Consider the following 20160-nt stretch of genomic DNA (forward strand, 5'->3'; position numbering starts at 1 on the left):
TTTTGGGCTTAGTCCCCACTTCTTGCAGGATCACCTTTAAGGATCTTGTGGGCAACACAAGAGATGACATTATCCCATCATAAATCCATGTCATTGGACATGTAAGTGTGGGCTAAGTTATATATAACTTGAGTTAAGAGCCTCTTGACACAAAGTTTTAAATTTAATTGCTGAAACATGTCAATAAATATCACATATTTTCTATTTTCATTCTATATGAAAAGCATAGAATATTTGGAAGATCAGTTCACAAGCATTGGATCCTCTTGCATAGGGTCAACTAGTGACAAACTTTCTCATCCTGAACTGTCATTCCCTCCTTTCCGTCCAAGCTCCCCTATCTTTTCACCCTAGGGAACCCTTAGAAATTTGGACCAAAGGAAGAAGTTAGATATAAGAGATGCAAGCCACAGGTTATCTTCAATTGTTGTTTTCCTTTGTGGTGAGGAGAATGAGATCTGCCCTTGTCTTCCTAAAGAGACCCATAAGGCTCTGGACATAATGAGTTCTCTTCTGGGAAATAAACCAAAAAATGAAATTTGGATTATTTTAATGCTGCGCTTCAGTGATCCAAAGAAAACAATGAGTTGAATATTTGCAAATACTGTAATGTGACTTAGTTACACCATTGCAGTCTAGATACACATTTAAGACACATGAAATCCCTCTGCTTCCTGGTGGCCCCCCAGGGGTGACATCACTTGTTATGAAGTTAAGAGGGAGTAGCTCAAAGAATGTAATGGAAAAATCCCAAATTCATATGTAATTGGTTATGAATTCCAGAAAGTTCACTGTGTTTACCCTGGAAGACTGCATCTTTTAGGAATCAGGAGTCTTTTGTTGAACATGAAACTGTTGAAGATCCTATTCCTCCTACTTACACACCCAGATTTTGTTGATTTGAAACTCAGATGTAAGCATGTGGACCTTCAGCCGCTCCCTTTTTGGCAGGAATGGGAGGTAGGATATCTCAGGACAAGGGGCAAAACCCCACTGCTTGTCTTGACCAACCTCTCCCCATTTTCAGAATGGGAGGGTTTAGGTAAATGGCCAAAGACTGTTTCCCTGGTTGTGTGCAGTAGGCACAACACAGTGAAAAGAGCAGTGCTTTGGTGTTGGGCTGCTGACCTGGGTTTCAACCCTATTACTGACTGTGTAATCCTAGGAAAGTGCCTTGATCTCTCTGAGTCTGTTTCCTTATATGCAAAATTGGGGATAAAAATACTTACCTTGCAAGAATTGTTGTGAGAATTGAAGATAACTATTTTTCATGTTTCCCAAAGAGTAGAAATTCATAGCCAATAATAGCGGTTATAAGTATTTGTGATTATTATTACTACTATTATTATCTTATCTCCCTCTCCTAATACTTCCTTCTGAGAATTTCTTACAAATTCCCCAGTGATGACCAAGCTCTGAGAAACATTCTATTTCTTCTTTTGTCTTCGGGTGGACCTCCCAAACTTACCCCAAACTGCTGAGATTTCCTCAGCCTGACTCACACCCCACAAGGGACTTCCTACTCAGAACCTGAATATTGCTTCACTCACCTTTGCAGAGCCTCCTGTCTCATGCTCAGAGAGCCCCAGAGATAGTCTGTGCCTCCACTGTGGTGGTTAAAATCAAGCCACCAGCATGAAGCACTACATCTCTTCAAAGAAGACTCAGTTATTGTTTGTGCCTTGAATACAGGAATTAGCTTAATCAATTACACTTTGCTATCAGAAATGGCCAAACACAATTTCTAATTTTCAATAATTTTTATACCATAATCATAACTCTACCTATGACCATAGATTTTAAATTTATATATGACGTAAGTGTAACTTAAGTGTAACTTTTATAAGTGCAACTTTTTTATATCTCCATGATTTAATTAAACTAACTCGGGACTCTATCCTATCCCCACTCACTGTAGAGGGAAAGATGATCTTGATTTTGCAGATTGGACGTAATTTAGTCACATTCAGTTGAAAATTTAGCCTCTCAGTTAATTATATTCAATTCAGGATTTAGAGGCACACAATTCAAAGTTTGTAACCTTTCCTTCCATTCGCCACTCTGTACTGTTATGTCGGGGTAGCATGTCTGGTCTATGGGCCAGCCTCAGCTCTTCAGCAGCTGCCATTGGCTTTTTAGGGATCTACCTCTGAAGCACTCTATCTGTTGCTGATGTATCTGGTTGGGGATCTTGGACAGAAATATGATTCTGATGTTTATTGTCCCTGCCAGAGCCTCTGGTGAGGGGATCCATGTCTTCTGCATCCTTCTCACCCTGACTGGGACTTCTTTTATTCCTCTGTCCCTTCTGGCCCTTCTCAGTGCCATATAAAGGATGCATGAACTTCTGGATAACCACCATATTGTTCTTAGGTTGTTTCCCTGCTTAAACATACCACCCCTGCCTTCCTACTCCACTCCATCCACCCTGTGACAATGCCAGCACATTGAGAGGAAGTCTCCTTTCACAGATCCAGACAGCAAGTGGAGCAGAAACCTTCTCTATGTTCAGCCTACTCCCAAGTTACCGGGGATTTTTGTAGTCTTATGTTCCTTCCTTAGCCTGAGGCCCAGGGGATGGGAAACATTGCTTGTTGCTGTTCTGATAGCTTTTCATCTTGTCTTTCTTGCTAAAAGAAACCCAGTTTTGTTCAGGATACCAATGTGGTTAGTGTCAATATTCACCTTTTCAAGTTCCCTTTCACTAGGGATGGGCAATAAGGTATAAATGGGGAAAAAAGATATAAATGGATATAACTGGATAGGCCTCTCCGAAGGTATTGTTTCTAGGACTTAAAAAAACTTAAAAAGCTGATATGTACCTTTGACTTTTCTCCTTCTTAATTATTGAAGTGCATCCATGATGACAGGAGGTAGAGTACTCACCTTGTAACTGACCAGCCATAGGCTAACATGGCAATCGGATGCCAGGAGAAGTCTGGAACGTTGATGAATTACTTACCTTCAAACTTCTTGTTAGAGGGGAAAAATAATCCCCTACTTACGTAAGTCATTGTGATTATGTCACTTGTACTTGTAGCTAAAAGCAATAAAAATGATCAACTTGGACACCATATATATCCTAGTCTTGCCACTTCTAAATATGTGTGACTTTTCAACTTCCACTTGTACCCCTAGACTAGCAAGTGTTTTTATTAACATTCTATATGTCAGGAAACCGCTGTTATATCATTGTGGGGAAATGAAACTTCTCTGGATTCCTCAGTGCTCCTGCAAAAAGCTCCAGTCGCCTGAGACCCGAGAAATGTGAAAGATACAAAGATAGAGAATACTGGCTTTCACTTCCCCTGGATGCATTTTCACATGCCATAAGGATTAGATCTGTAGCCATTTGTTTTTCTAATGATGTAGCTAATTGTTCTGATCTGAAAGGATAATACAACTTCTCTTATCTCCTCCAAATCCAAACATCCTGAGATAGGCACTTAGATTAGCTCCTAGGAATTTATGTATAAAAAGAGATGAAAAACCAGAACCTCTCTAGGTTGGAACACACCAGGCTTTTTGACTCCTGGAGAGATTTTATTTACAATCCAAATAGAGTGAGAACCCAGCATCCTTTCCATTCTCAAAGGATCAGAAGTTTTTAAATTTCTTTCTTTTCATCTTTTATTTGGGGAAGGACATAGAGGTGGCAGCTTCTTTCCTGTGTGTAAATGGAGAAAATCCATTATTCTCTGCCCCTGCCCCACACACCTAAGTTAAAAGATTCCATGGCTCTCATTGAGAAGTCTGGGGGATCGGTGTGAGGGACAGACTCTGCAGTCCTATTCTGGTTGTTGATCTGGTTGTATCAATAAAGAATTCCCAGATGCTTTATGTCCATAGGATTCGCATATAAAAAGTACAAGGAGCATAACACATCCCCAGTTCTTGACAAAACAATCACATCTTTATCCGTACTGCTCTGTGGTCTAGTTTATAGCCTCTATTGTTTGATTCCACTAAGTTCAGATTCATTTAAAACTGCAAGTTCTACTTACTCTAAACCACCCGACTCTTTTACATTCTTACATGAAATGGACTTCATGAACTTAATTTGGAAGTCCAAGTAGGAACATTAAATCTTTTATCTTTGCTGTACTCTTCCCTTACTCTGAAGAGGGCCTTTAGAGAAGTAATCTTATAGGAATAAAATATCCATCATACAATATTTCAAAATATGAACCTGTTGTACTTTTCTGTGTTAGCTAGTATGATATAATGTCACGTGATGCTGTAATCTCTCACAACATTGTAAATTTAAACTGTTGTCAGACTTCTTCAGAACCACAGTGAGCAGTACGTCTGCTGATCTTATTCTTTATTTTGTGCTATGCCATTTCCCTCTGTCTCTTTTTACAATGTCTTTCTTGCATGACATGGTGCTTTGCATCTTGTGGTGGTGTAATGTGTGCCCATCAACCAGCTTATCTTCTTTTTCTCTTCAAATCTGGTACGTTAAGTGGCCACAAATTCTTTGATCCTTTTCCCATTGAGAGGTGAGGTCAATTTTCCTTCGCTCTGAATTTGTGCACCGTCTGTTAATGGCAACTGTAGAGTACAGCAGAAATGACACTGCAATAGTTTCTAAGTCAAGGCCCTAAAAGATCAGCTACTTCTGCTTCATAGGAAACACTCCTGCATCTTAGCCACCATGTAAGCAACCCAATTACTCTCCAGAAAAGATCACACGGAGAGGACAAGGGTCCAGCTTAGCTCATGTTTCTAGCTCTCCTTGTCAAGGCATTGAGCCTGTGAAGGAAGCTATCCTGAACCGTTCAGACCAATTCCAGTTAAATACCCAAGTGACTCCAGTGGATATCTCGTGGAAGAGAAGAATTGCCCCACTGAGCCTTACTTGAATTCCTAACCCCCCAAATCATGAGATATAATTAAATTGGATGTTGTTTTAAGCCACTGATTTTCGGAGGACTTTATTACACAGCAGTTGATATCCAGAACACCCAGGCTCATCTCTGTCCTTCCTCTTTGTCACCAGCATCCATTTTTTCCCTTCTCCTGAGGACAGTCTCATAGCATCCCAACATTGATTATATCGAAATGCTATTTATTATGATAACAGTGGTTCAAGGAACTGTATAGAAAGTTAATTGCCAGACAAATTGCTTAATAGCCTAGAATGTGAATTGTAATAATTATGTTTAGATATCTGCAGGATCTAGGTCTGTCTTCTATTTGGTTAGACACTGTGTTCACTAAGAAATAGATTTTTTAAAAGCCAAATCAACACTATCATTCCTTATGCTGACAGAAGTATTAGTATTAATAAACCCTGAATAGCCTCAGGGGTTGATTTCTTTTCCATTTAGATCTATTAGGATTCATAAAACATAATTTTGGTTAATGCAAAGAAATACATCCAACATGCAATGATGCAGTTTTTGTCCCAAAACTTAGAGGAAAAAATAACATTTAAAAAATTTAAAGCAGAATCAAGATTGAATTTCTGTTTCTTGGAAGGATTTAGATGAGAAAGGAGGAGGTGAAGAGGTTGCAGTGTGTTTGCATAATCACGCTGTTTTGATTTTCCTTTGAAAATTTTAGAGTCCTTCTTCCTCCAAAGTTCTTTTTTGTGCCAGAGCCTACCCAAGTGGCACGGTAGACAAATCTAGGTCCCAGGTTCCTCCAGCAGTGAGTATTGGTTCAGTCGGACCCAAACCCCCTTACTGTCCTGAGATGAAATTCATAGGTAACATAATCTATCTCTGCAAATATTTTGAATAAAATATATAATGCCCTAATTTTAATGTAAAAGAGAAATAGAAGGAAATAATTTATGACACAGTATTTTAACATGTAAGAACTTTCACTCAATAATACTGCAAGAATAATGAAGAATCACGTCCTTGTACACACATACATATAGAAGCACTGTGATGGTGACAGCCACCAGTGATTCAGAGGTGATATATTGGTGACTCAAATTCCACAAACTCTGTTGCCACAGGTGATATGGTTTTCTGGGATGATGGATTGCCATTAGTAACATACTGAACAAAAAGTAAAATTATCCCTTAATATACATAGTTGTTGCACTCTTATTTTTAAGATTCCATTGCATGTTAAACTCATTATACATTAAAACCATCCCAACTTACTTTGTTTTCATGAGTGTCCAGTGGGATATTCAAAAGTCATGTGGCTATGAGACAGTTTTCTATTATGTAAGATTGTTTAGCACATGAACAATATCCAGCATCCCTACTCCCTCCTTCATCACTGTGATGAAAATATTTCCCTCCACAAATTTTGGAAAAGCTCCCTAGAGTAGAGTTGCCAGATTCAATCCAGGATGCCTTGTTATATTTGAATTTCAGAGAAACAACAAAATATTTTTCAGTATAAATATGTCTCGTGAAATATTTGGGACATGCTCTCACTATAAAAATAACTGTTTCTCTGAAATTCACATTAACTAGGCATTCTGTATTTTTACTTACTAAATCTGCAACCATACCCTAGATGGAGGTACCAATCTCTTGAGAACCTCTGCTCAGCAGGCCACTCTCAAGACTTCAACATCTGGAATCCTGGCCCTGGGAAACACTGAGCATCTCATGAGGAGAGGCATAGGGTGTGAGGACACAGTCGCTTTCCCTCTGTTTCATCCATTGCCTGCAACATGCAGAAATTCTCTAACGCTGGAACTGGTTTTTGGGTTTGTCCAAACTTGCCTGTGGCGCTGCATTTTATTTGTAATTCAGTTCTCTATGCTAATTTTCATTTAAAGGAAATCAGAAAGGAATCCAAGTCTGAATTTTTCTAAGAAACCATTTAAGACGTTTCCTTTGTGAGGAGAAAGGGACAGTTAACCTGTCATTGATTTTCACGTTGGCATCTTTTCTCTCTGGAGATAATGAAGATAAATAGAGAAATAGCATAGCACTTTATTGCATCTTTTGCTGCACATATTTCTTCTGAATACCAAGTACAGACATGGGTGATACTAAGAGAAAGGAGAAAGAGGATAAGGGGGAGGAATTAAGGTGTACATGTCTGTCTCTCCTATATGACTAAAAGCTTTTCTGAGGAGGGATGTTAGGATTCTTACTCATATGTCTCCCCAGAGGTGTCTAGCATAGTACATGGAACGGTGGAACTTCAGTTTCTCCCTAATGTGACAGAAACAATCAAAGGCACCAGAGTAAAGCAGATTTCATATTAAATAACATGACATATATGAGTCAGAAGTAAATTATTTTTACAAGACCTAAAAAAAAGTTTTGGAGCAAATTTCCTCAATTTTACAGATGAAGAAAAGATTCAAGAGGTCTTAGCTTCTTAGAATAATATGTTGGACCTGGAAGCCGGGCCTCCTGAAAATGTCTCCAGAATTTTATTTCATTAGAAATATTTTCAGAAGGTTCGAGCCCCAATTTGCCACAGTAGCCACTGTTATCACACACACACACACACACACACACACACACACACACAAACACACCCCTCTTTTTTTAGCTTTTTTCCCTGCCTCTCTCACGTCCTCACACCATCACTTCTAAAATAAACTACTTATACTTTTTCTTATCTCGGAGTCTGCTTTTAGAACCCAAGTTAAGACAATGGTGTGATGGTATAATTTTCTTGTTTTATTATTTTTTAAAATTTGTTATTTTATGCACTGATCTTTTTGTAATTGGTGAATTGGCCTACAGAGACCAAAGTGATTTTATTGCATAGACAAAATGTGGTTGTCATTGGGGCTATTGGCAAATGTTTTGTTTCTCCTCTTTCTAAGCATGTAGTGGGATTGCATGCCTCCTCCCCCAAAGCAGATATGGCCATTTGACTTGGTATGGCTGATGAAAGTAGTGGAGGTGATATATCTTTAAGAAGCAGTGCATGGCCCCTTATGTTAACTAGTTTTTGTTTTTGTTTTTGGCTTTTTGTTTTTTGTCTTACTGTGTGGTGGACAGACTCCAAGATGACCCCCACTGATCCTCACATCCTATGGTTCATGTCCTTGTGCAGTCCCCTCCTCTTGAGTATAGGCTGTTCTGGTAACTTGATACTAACAAATAGAATATAGCAAAGGTGTTGGGAAGTCATTTCCATTATTATATTTATTAGATTGTAGATTTGTCTTGCTAGCACATTCGCTTCCTTCCTGGCTTTAGTGAAACAAGCTGCTATGTTTTGAGTTGCTCTGCGGTGAGGCTGACGTGACAAGGAACTGAGGCCCCCATTCCATCCACGTGCAAGGTACTAAATCCTCCCAAAAACCACATGAGTGAGGAAGTGAATCTGTCCCCATTCAAGCTTTCAGATGAGAGTCCTAGCCTTGGCTAACGTTTTAATTACAGTCCTGTGAGAGACCGAGAAGCCAATAACCCAGTTAAACCATGTCTGAATTTTTGACCCAAAGAACCTACAAGACTCTTGTGTGTACTGTTTTAAGCTGCTAAATTTGTAGTCATTTGATATACAACAATATAAAACGAGTTGGCAATTGTGGTAGTACAGAGATATAACCTCCTGCAAACTGGGTCCCAGCTGAGCAAGTGGACATGGAGCGCTGTTGAAAAATAAAACTTTGGGGGAGGAGTGCCTGGCTGGTTCAGTTGGTGGAGCGTGCAACTCTTGATTTCCAGGCTGTAAGTTTGAGCCCTATGTTGGGTGTAGAGATTACCACCCCCCCCAAAAAAAAGAAAAGAAAAGAAAAAAAGAAAAAACTTTGGTATTTAAGACTACAGTGGTTTTGGAGCTGTTGCTGAAGCATAGTTTAGCCTACAGCAGCTGAATTGCAATGCAAGTCTTTTGCTTTCCCCACCTGTTTACCTACATTATTAAATAAAGAAAAAGTTCCAAGGGCACCTGGGTGACTCACTCAGTTAAGCATCTGACTTGGGCTCAGGTCATGATCTCACGGTCCGTGGGTTCAAGTCCTGCATCAGAGCCTGGAGCCTGCTTCAGATTCTGTGTCTCCTTCTCTCCCTGCCCCTCCTCCACTCATACTCTGTCTCTGTCTCTCTTTTTCTCTCAAAAAGTAAATAAAAATTAAAATTTTTAAAAAAGAAAGAAAAATTTCAGTTGCGATATATGATAGTCACCTTGAGTTATGCAGAGAACAGAATTTTGAATGCAACCAAACTTAGTTACAAAATCTCCTCTAAATTAATATTCATCTATAATAATCTTTGTCTTTCTTAGCTACTTGTTTTAAAACGTAACCTCCTCAAAGTTAAGGCCTATTCAAATCTCATCTTTGACATGCAAATACCCTAATACTAAGTGCTAATATCCTGCCAAATTTCTGAGTAGCTGCCTCAAACCTAAAACAGCTAGTTCTACCCTTGTTGAAAATAACAACAGCCCAGCATCTTGCTGTAGCTTGGTGATTTGCCTTTCTGACATTTTGTGTTTAGCAGGAGGTTAATTAGACACAATTGCAACACTGCTGTGCTGCCCTAGGGCACAACACAAAGGGCCAATTTGGAGACAACTGTATCTTGGAAACCCTAGGAGATACCAGCTTGAAATTTCCAGCAGGTTTAAAACAGAATCTTCTTTACAAATTTAGTAGCTTTATTGGAACCTTAGGTCTGCAGCATAAACCGTAATTGGACTAAAGTTTTCATGGCAATGATCTGCTCAAGGACATAATGAAAAGTCAACTTTTCAATGTGTTTATCTGCTTCTTGACTCCTAGGCACAATTGGAAATGCTAATATCCAGATGCCCTTCTACAGAAAAAAAAAAAAAAACAAACCTGAAGGCGTTTAATTTGAATGATAGAATGCGGCTTTTTCTGTCCCCAAAACTAACTCATACGTTCAGACCACCAGTGAAAGAGAAAGCAAATATAAACGTGGGAAATGAGTATAGTACAGAAAACTGCTTAGCGCACTGTATGCTCTAACAAAAGGAAGAAGTAACCACTCCTGGGATTTGAGGCATCTCCTGGGTAGGCAGGCAAGCCTGAGGCTCCCAATTACCTCAGATGCTAACTCTGAAAGCCCTTGTTCTTCTTTTGGCCAAATATGCCTTCCTCTAAGACTTGGCATAGGTCATGTCACTTCTCCCTGAGAGTCTAATTGGTCCTCTAAATTCAAGTCATTGATGGAGACAGGTCTGATTCCAGTCCCAGACCCCTCACTTACTCATCGCATGAATTTGATCAAATTACTCTGTCTTTTTAACTTCATTTTCCACAAATGGGGATAATACTTACGAGGTTGTGGAGAAGATTAGGTGAGACAATAACTGGAAAGTCCTTCTTGGCCACCAGCTGGGTGCTTTGTTAAGAATTTGACTAATTTTTTTTTTCCAAGGATGGAAAATTTATTCAGGTAATGTTTGAGAATTCATATGTGCCACAATAGGATATTAAGAACGAAAAGGTAGAAATCTCACTCTTCCTTAACCCTGTCCTACTGCCCAACCAGGTCCAGACACTGCATCACTGTCACTGCCATTTTGCTAAATGGAAGCCCGCAGGCACTAATCACACAGGCAACTGCATGTGTCGTAAAAATGCACAACTTTTCCATTAAAAGCTGTCCGTCTCTTTCTCTCTGGCTACACTGGCGATTCTCCAGTTAGTTCAATACTATAAAGGCTGCAGCAGCATGCAAAAGAATTTCATTTCATTTTGTTTTTTGTTTTTTTAAAAAAAAGTTAAGAAAGGTCTCCAGGAGATGGTGAGTTTTATTGTCTTGTCTGGACAGAGGTTTGATTTGCTCTCGAATGTTCCAGGGTGGAGAGACTAGGAGGAAGCACAGGATGCAGAGGTCTATTCGGTGTAATCTTCTCCCTCGTTCTCATCTTCGCCATCAATGGAGAGAGCAGCATACTTGCTTGCAGAACTGAACTTGGAAGCTGTACTTTCTTCAGGTTCTTTGGCTTATCTGCAGATCGGGAGTCTTGATGCTTTTTGCCATCTTTCCTATCTGACCCCTTCCAGTGGTCTTTGTTCCCTCCGTGTCCTGGACCATGGCTGGAGTGCCCATTTTGGCCTTTTGGGACACTCACCCCATCTACTTTGCTTTCATCTTTCCTTGCTGGTCCTTCCTCAGATGGTTGAGCCGGAACTACTTTCCCCCCACTACTTGTAGGGGACTGCTGCTCTGTGTCTGAGCTCTGAGATCGAGCAGGAGGGTTAGAACTTGGCTTCACCCAAGCATTCTCCTTTGGCGGAGAGGCTGGCAATGCCTTTAGAGGTTGTTCAGGTTTGGGAATTTGACTAATTTTTTACACCACTCATTCTATTTAGCAGTTAATTAATTTGGGCTTTGAAATCTCTGAAAAAGTGTTACACTTGTCATGTTTGTATCTTGCTCCTCAGCTATCCAATAGATTTTGTAAAAGCAAGGATGAATTGTCATTATTCTTTAGGTCCAGCCAACTCCTACCATGGAGTAAGAGATGATTTTATGGTATAAATGGGAAGGCATTCCTCACACGGCGACCTGGACCTGTCACAGGGCCTGGCTCTCAAGAGTGACTTAATATATTGAATGATTGATGAGACACAATAGAGAGGTCACCGTAATGCTAATTTCAGTGACCTTGATGGAATATGATAATTTCACTAATGTGAATTGTAAATGTGAGCATTTAAAATGAATAAGTTCTATTTTCAACATCTGTGTGCAGGAGGCATTCAATTTGCTGTTTTAGAAAGTTAGAGTCATTTGATTTATCCCTATATGAGTGTTTTCAGGCACATTCCTGTATTAATTAAGTCTGGTTTTTTTTTTCAGGGATTTCCAGCAGTACATGCCCCGTGTATTCAGGCATGAAAGGCAAAATCCTCTATACATATACATACATATGCATTTGGAGAGGAGATTTGGAGCTTCTCAGGAGAGGGTAAAATTGTGGCAGGAAGGTCTCAGATGCTCGAGGCTGTTTTCTCTTCCAAGGAGAAATTCTCACATTGGCCTCTTTTCCAAACTGTACAAAGGAATACATGCATCTATGAAACTTCTAAGACCCAGAGACATTGCTCTGAATCCAGTGTAAACTCTTTTGTGTGTAGCTAAGCAGGACTAGTGAATAATGCAAGTATACTAATATATTCCATTGCTGCACTAAAAATCCTTGGAAATGGAATTGTAATAGCAGAGAAATTTAAAGACAACTTCACTGCCAGGAGCTCCTGTCAGCCTGCAGCTGCCCGGAGTGTGAGGAGTGGCAGAGAAGAGGCCTGATCCACAGCAGTCTGAACAAGTGATGGATTTTACCTACAGGCACAAATTGGATGATGCATGTTATTCCTCTGCCTTTTTGCCCTCTGTGGGTGGTATGTTTGCCTGCAAGTTTTACTGAAACTGTCCGTTTTAGTCTAAAGATATATTTAGTATCAATTACTTAGCAGCAAATGTGTTTCTAAAGAGATAGAACTTGTGGTTCCACACTTTAGCCACATCTCTCCATTTTCATTTCCCAATCACATTCTGGCCTTTTTCAAAGGATCCGGGGGCACGTCGCCTCCTCTCCGACACTCCAGTCTTTAGTGAAGAGATGTGAAATCTGCACATGCACGTTACTCAGCACAAAAATGCTGCTCAGGGTGCACATTTACCATTGTAACCTGCACCGTGTATTGTATTGCATGCATTACAGTGTATGCTGTTAATGTTGATTTTTAAATAAAATCATCTTGACATGAGCAGTGTATTAGTAGATACATCAGGTGATAGCAAATATTATATCATGAGGACAAAGATAATGATGATGATTATGCTGGTTCTCACAGTAGGTGAGGTTTTCTGGGTTGTTCCATCAGTTAGGATGTAGCTTAAGCTGTGGTAACAAAGAGATCCCAAAATACAGTGGCTTAAATTAGATAGAAATTTCTTTCCTTTTCGTGTAGCAATCCAGAAGCAAACACCTATGTGACTAAAGGGACATATGTTCATCCAGAGACTGGACTGCTGGGTTGGCCCAATCATCCTTAATATACAGAATTACATTCAATTTAGAATCCTTCTCTGGTTTTGCTAACTGATAAGTGAAAGAGGTCACTGTTTCTAGAGCTGAACCCTTTCTCTAGTTTCATGAGGCATAAATAGCATCAGGTAATTATTGATTGGAGTGTAAATATGCTTTTCTTTTTGTTAGCTCCATAGCCTCCATTTATGTAATTCAGGGTTCTTTTGGTTTCTGCACATAGCTGATGAAGGAACAGTCTTCTGAAAGCAGAGATTTAATAATTAAAATGGTCAAATTTGTACAGAAAACTTTTTGGGAAAATATGTATTTTTAAAATGTAACTACAAAGAAAAGTAAATATTATAAACACATTTCTGTGATTGCATTTTATATAATTTCCAAAGAATTACGTATATAAGTGTAAAGCCTCTTTCTACTCTTGGATCTATAGTCATATTTGTATCACTGTACTGAGCAAAATATATTTGCATTTCAGAGGTAGGTTGATATTTGTAAAATATCATGTCACTTATGTTTATACATAATAAATTCCTTAGCTAGTTAGTAAACAATTCTCAAAATGGGGAAAGGGGTAGAAAATTTGTTTAGTGTAATTACAGAACACAGAAAAGCCTTTAAAGAAAATAAAAGACTTGTTTGTTTTGACTCACAAAGTTATAATATAGATTTTTTTCATTATAAATGATTGAAAATTAATATTAGACCACTTTTCTCTTTTAAATACTCTAGTGAATTGAATTATATAATGTTGCAAATAAAAATTTAGTCATGTACAGCAGATTCTTAAAAGTTTACATGTGATGAAGAAAATAGATTTCCAATTCTCAGATTGCTTTTCAATTTTCTTGCTGTTAAAATAAAAAGTGTCATTGAATTTACACTTCTGACTTCCTCTCATCCTTCTATGGATCAGAGACTGAAAGGTCTGGTTGAGTGAGTTTTATAATATGAATCTTCAAATCAAATCCAATTAGGGTGGCCTTCAAAAGGACTAACCAATTTTATATTTACGCTGGAATTCAGCCTCAACTTGTAAAAAAGCAAACTATACAAGCATGTTGGCTAAGACTTAGTGAAATTTAAAGTCTGTAAAGATTTCTACTGGGATGTTATATCCAAAGTTAGGATTTAGTCTGGGATCAAAAAAGTGAAGCCTTGCAGAAGGGCCACTAGGTTAATACTATCACAGCAAATAACGGCCAAGAATTGGGAAGGGGAAGTAAGCACAGAATCAGACAGTTAGTTTCAACATCACTGATAATTGATGTTGGCCATAAGCAGGTTGTATGATAAGACTAGAAATATCAAGGAAAGAGTGACACAGGAGAGTTAGCTGTTTATGTTGTATAAAACGAAAAGAAACGAATTTGGTTGGGAAGATGGTAGCGTAGGAGGACGCTGGGCTCACCGCATCCTGCCAATCACTTAGATTCCACCTACAAATGCCTAAATAACCCAGAAAACTGCCAGAAGACTAGCAGAATGGAGTCTCCGGAGCCAAGCACAGACGAGAGGCCCACAGAAGAGGGTAGGAAGGGCGGAGAGGTGGTGCGCGCTACACAGGGACTGGCAAGAGGGAGCAGGGGCGGAGGGGCAGACCGCTGGCCAAGCAGAGACCCCGAGTCTGGCTTGCAAAAGCAGAGGGGCCAGACGGAGTGTGTTCGGACAGCAAGCGGGACTTAACATCTGGAAGGTTATAAGTTAACAGCTCTGCTCAGAGAGCAGGAAGGCTGGAGGACAACGGGAGGGCGAGTTGATGAGCCCTGGACGACAGAGCTCAGCTTGGCGGGGAACAAAGGGGCTCGCCAGCACCGTCTCCCTCGCCCATCTCCCGGCCAAAATCCCAAAGGGAACCAGTCCCTGCCAGGGAACTTGCTTGCACCGCGCAAACACCCAATGCTGTGCTTCTGCGGATCCATCCCTCCATCGGCGGGTCTGACTCTCTCCTGGTGCCACAGGACTCCTCCTGAAGCAGGTCACCAAAGGATAAGTGAGCTGAGCCTGCCCCTCCCGCCCCTGTGCACCTTGCCTATCAACCCCAGCTAATACGCCAGATCCCCAGCACCACAAGCCTGGCAGTGTACAAGTAGCCCAGAGGGGCCACGCCACCCCACAGTGAATCCCGCCCCTAGGAGAGGGGAAGAGAAGGTACACACCAATCAGACTGTGGCCCCAGCAGTGCGCTAGGGGCAGACATCAGGTCTGACTGCAGCCCCACCCACCAACTCAAGGTTTTCAAGACAGCGCAGGGGAAGTGCCATGCAGTTCCGCACCACCCCAGGGACTACCCAAAATGAGGAAACGGAAGAATTCCCCTCAAAAGAATTTCCAGGAAATAACAAGAGCTTGCGAACTGATCAAAAAGGATTTAAACAACAATCCTAAAATTCATACGGAACCACAGAAGGCCCCGAATAGCCAAAGTAATTTTGAAGAAGAAGACCAAAGCAGGAGGCATCACAATCCCAGACTTTAGCCTCTACTACAAAGCTGTCATCATCAAGACAGCATGGTATTGGCACACAAACTGACACATAGACCAATGGAATAGAATAGAAACCCCAGAACTAGACCCACAAAAGTATGGCCAACAAATCTTTGACAAAGCAGGAAAGAATATCCAATGGAAAAAAGACAGTCTCTTTAACAAATGGTGCTGGGAGAACTGGACAGCAACATGCAGAAGGTTGAAACTAGACCACTTTCTCACACCATTCACAAAAACTAACTCAAAATGGATAAAGGACCTGAATGTGAGACAGGAAACCATCAAAACCCTAGAGGAGAAAGCAGGAAAAGACCCCTCTGACCTCAGCTGCAGCAATTTCTTACTTGACACATCCCCGAAGACAAGGGAATTAAAAGCAAAAATGAACTATTGGGACCTCATGAAGATAAAAAGCTTCTGCACAGCAAAGGAAACAATCAACAAACTAAAAGTCAGCCAACGGAATGGGAAAAGATATTTGCAAATGACATATCAGACAAAGGGCTAGTATCCAAAATCTATAAAGAGCTCACCAAACTCCACACCCGAAAAACAAATAACCCAGTGAAGAAATGGGCAGAAAACATGAAAAGACACTTCTCTGAAGAAGACATCTGCATAGCCAACAGGCACATGAAAAGATGCTCAACGTCGCTCCTCATCAGGGAAATACAAATCAAAACCACACTCAGATATCACCCCACGCCAGTCAGAGTGGCCAAAATGAACAAATCAGGAGACTACAGATGCTGGAGAGGATGTGGAGAAACGGGAACCCTCTTGCACTGTTGGTGGGAATGCAAACTGGTGCAGCCGCTCTGGAAAACAGTATGGAGGTTCCTCAAAAAATTAAAAATAGACCTACCCTATGACCCAGCAATAGCACTGCTAGGAATTTATCCAAGGGATACAGGAGTACTGATGCATAGGGGCACTTGTACCCCAATGTTCATAGCAGCACTCTCAACAATAGCCAAATTATGGAAAGAGCCTAAATGTCCATCACCTGATGAATGGATAAAGAAATTCTGGTTTATATATACAATGGAGTACTATGTGTCAATGAGAAAGAATGAAATATGGCCCTTTGTAGCAACGTGGATGGAACTGGAGAGTGTTATGCTAAGTGAAATAAGCCATACAGAGAAAGACAGATACCATATGTTTTCACTCGTATGTGGATCCTGAGAAACTTAACAGAAACCCATGGGGGAGGGGAAGGAAAAAAAAGAGGTTAGAGTGGGATAGAGCCAAAGTATAAGAGACTCTTAAAAACAGAACAAAGTGAGGGTTGATGGTGGGAGGGAGGGGAGGGTAGGTGATGGGTATTGAGGAGGGCACCTCTTGGGATGAGCACTGGGTGTTGTATGGAAACCAATTTGACAATAAATTGCATATATTGAAATAAATAATTAAACAAATAAATAAATAGAAAAGAAAAGAAAAGAAAAGAAAAGAAAAGAAAAGAAAAGAAAAAAAAAAGAAAAGAAAAAAGAAAAAAGAAACAGATTTTTTGCCAGACTGGTCATATTTGGAAGACATTTTCATATTATAATCATTGTTTTGTGTGTGCATGTTCCTCACTACTGTATATATAGTTGATGGTGTTGAGTGCTTTATTAAATATCTTATCTTTCTAGATGTTCTGAAGTGTCTGATATGTGTTGAAAATAGAGATTATAAAATCTCACATTTTGTGAATATATTTTTATTAAAATTCACATGCAATATTGTTTTGGGGGGATAGAAAAAATATCTCTTTAAGCAGGAAAATTGTATTTGTGCACTGTTCTGGGGAGGGAGAGGAAATGCAGAGACCACTATTCCACTGTGTTCATAATGGGGCAAAATTAACCATTGTTCCTTATGTCTGTGCATTTTTTATTACTCTACAGGATATATAGTGTATAAAATAGACAATTGAGTTGTAATTTATAATATCCAGCCTTTCTAGATGTTAAAAGAGGCTGCCAGTGTATGACAAAAGTAGAGTTAGTAAACTAACACATTTTGAAAAATTTGTGCTAAAATTCCAAGGAAAGATTGTCTTCTGAAAATTTGAGCATTACAGTCCCCTGGGTTAGTGGAAGAGGGAGAGAAAGGACGGATTTTAGGCCAGAATGTTCACATTTTGAAGACATTTTCATATAATAATTGTCATTACATGTGTGTGGTTTATTCAAGACTGCTGTGTATTCAGTTGGCAGATGAAGTCTTTATTTGAAACATCTAGTAGAAATACTGGATGCATGTTAAATGTAGAGGAGGTAGTAAAGTAGCACTTTGTAAATTTTTTTTTGCTAAAACTCATAGGAAATATTGTCTTTTGGGAGTGAAATTGTTAAATCACCTGTGTGAGCATTGTACTACTATTTGTACTGGTTCAATGGTTTGAAGGAAGTGGGAAGGAACGAATTTCAAAAGTTAATAGGCTAATGTTTTCATCAACATTCCCAACAAAACTGTTTTTCTGTATGTTATGTGCATTTTTTTGGCTGTATATAGTTTAACTAATGAACAAACAAATCCTGATATTGCAATGTCTAGTCTCTAGATGTTAAAGAGTTACCAGTATATGACAAAGTAGTAAAATTCTCACATTTTGTACCTTTTGTCTTGAAATTCAGAGAAAAGTTTGTCTTTTGTAAATGGCTTTTGGATATAAATGTGTTGCATCACCTCTAAGCATTACACATGCCTGTGCTTGTCTACTGGATTGGTGGAAAAGATAGGGAAGTGAGGAGGGAATGTTATAAGGCCAAAATGGTTATATTTAGAAGATACATCAGATTATAACCATTGTTAAATGCATGCAGTTTTCTTTAACAGTGCTGTATACCTAGTGGGTAAATAAGTTTGTGTGAAAAATGTAGTCTTTTTAGATATTTATAAGTGCTTAATGGATTTAAAATCAGAAGTAGTAGAATAACACTTTTTGTGAACAGCTTTAAAAACTTGATGGAAAATGTAGTCTTTAGAAATGGCATTCTAAACCACCTCAGTGGACAGTACACTCTCTGTACTTGTTCATTGGGTTAAAGGAGGCAGGAGGAAAGAAGGTGTTTTGCTAGTATGTCTTAGAAAATTTCAGTTTATTCATTGCCCTATTTGTTATGTTCATTTTATTTAATTTTACTGTGCAATTATTTCTACCTACCTCTCTGTCCTTCTCTGGTTACTACATCCTGATTTCTTCTCAGAATCATCTTCTCAATTTCCATTTCGTGTGCCCCACAGAAGTTCAGGTGACTTGGTTAGCACTGCACATTCCCGAATTTATAGTAACGGGTTCAGAGGTGGACACACACACACACACACAATCAGAGCTGGTGAAATATAATCAGACTTTGTGCTGGGTCTGCTGACAGGGAGGTACATTTTTTTTTTTCTGTTAATACTTGCACCTGGAAGATGGTTGGCCTGTAATTATTTTTGCCATCTTGTCACCACCTAGAAGCTAAGAATGAAGAAACAGGGACAAGAGCAGAGCCACAAAACGTTGGAGACACACTAGGTTCCAATGGCATTACTTCTCTCTCTTTTTTAATTACAGAATAGCTAACATACAGTGTTATATTAGTTTCATGTGTACAAGGTAGTGATTCAACAGTTCTACATATTACTCAGTGCTCACCATGTTAAGTGCACTCTTATCCCGTTTCATTTTCTTCATATAGCTGTTTCTAAAGCCAGATCTGCATTGGATCTTTCAGACACAAGAAACAATAATTTCCTTTGTTTGTGTAAACTACTTTGGGGTTGAATTTTCTGAAACTTGTAACCAAAAGAGTTATGCACAGTCAACTGAACAAAATGATGATTTGCTAAGAAACAAAAAGCCAAATAGTGCATTTTTTTTTCTTGTCCTGACTCCTGAAAGAGAGGTCAACAGAAAGTTTCTGAAAGTCTGAGCACATCTACCAGGAGGAAGTTAAGTGTTTTTCTGTTTCAGGCTCACTGAAGAGGCTTGCACTAGAACAATAATAATCATTTATTATCTCTCATGGTTTCTGTGAGTGTAGATGACCTGTCTCTGCTCCACAATCTTCAGAGCTTCAGGTGCAAGGTTGGAAACTCACCAGCTAGAGTCTTCTGAAGGTTATTTATTCACATGTTTAGTGGGTGATCCTGGCTATTGGCTGAAGACCTAGCTGAGGTTGTAGGCCCGTAGGCCCACGTGTGACCTCTCTATATAGTTTGGGTTTCCTTACAACATGGTGGTGACTGGTTTTCAGTGGCAAGCATCCTGAAAGACCAAGCAGAAGTCACAGAGCATTATTTCTACCACATGTTGTTAGAAGTGAGTCCTGCCTATAATCAAGGAGAGGAGAATTAGATTCCATCTTCTGAAAGGAGGAGTGTCAAAGATTTTGTAGATATATTTTGAAACAGCCACAGATGAGCAGGGAGAAGAACTTCCCTGATACTAGGGAGAACTGTGACTAGGGAAATTGTCACTAGGGAAAAAAGTGTATTTTTTTTTTTTGATAACCACTTCCATTCAGATTTCTCATGTGTATTTAGGCATGATTGGGAGAAATGATGTGGGCTTTTGTATTGGCTTTTCTATGCATTTTTCAAAGTGAACTGTTGGGGATACTGTGTAATCATTATGATTTAAGTTTTTGAAGACCATTCAACATGAAGGAAAACTATTATGAAACATTACATGAAAAACAGAGCATAAGATTTTGTTTACATTTGGTAACTATGACAAATTTGCCAATGTGTTTGACTAAAAACTGGAAAGG

Source organism: Acinonyx jubatus, chromosome A1, assembly GCF_027475565.1.
Source record: "Acinonyx jubatus isolate Ajub_Pintada_27869175 chromosome A1, VMU_Ajub_asm_v1.0, whole genome shotgun sequence".
Taxonomy (NCBI): Eukaryota; Metazoa; Chordata; class Mammalia; order Carnivora; family Felidae; genus Acinonyx; species Acinonyx jubatus.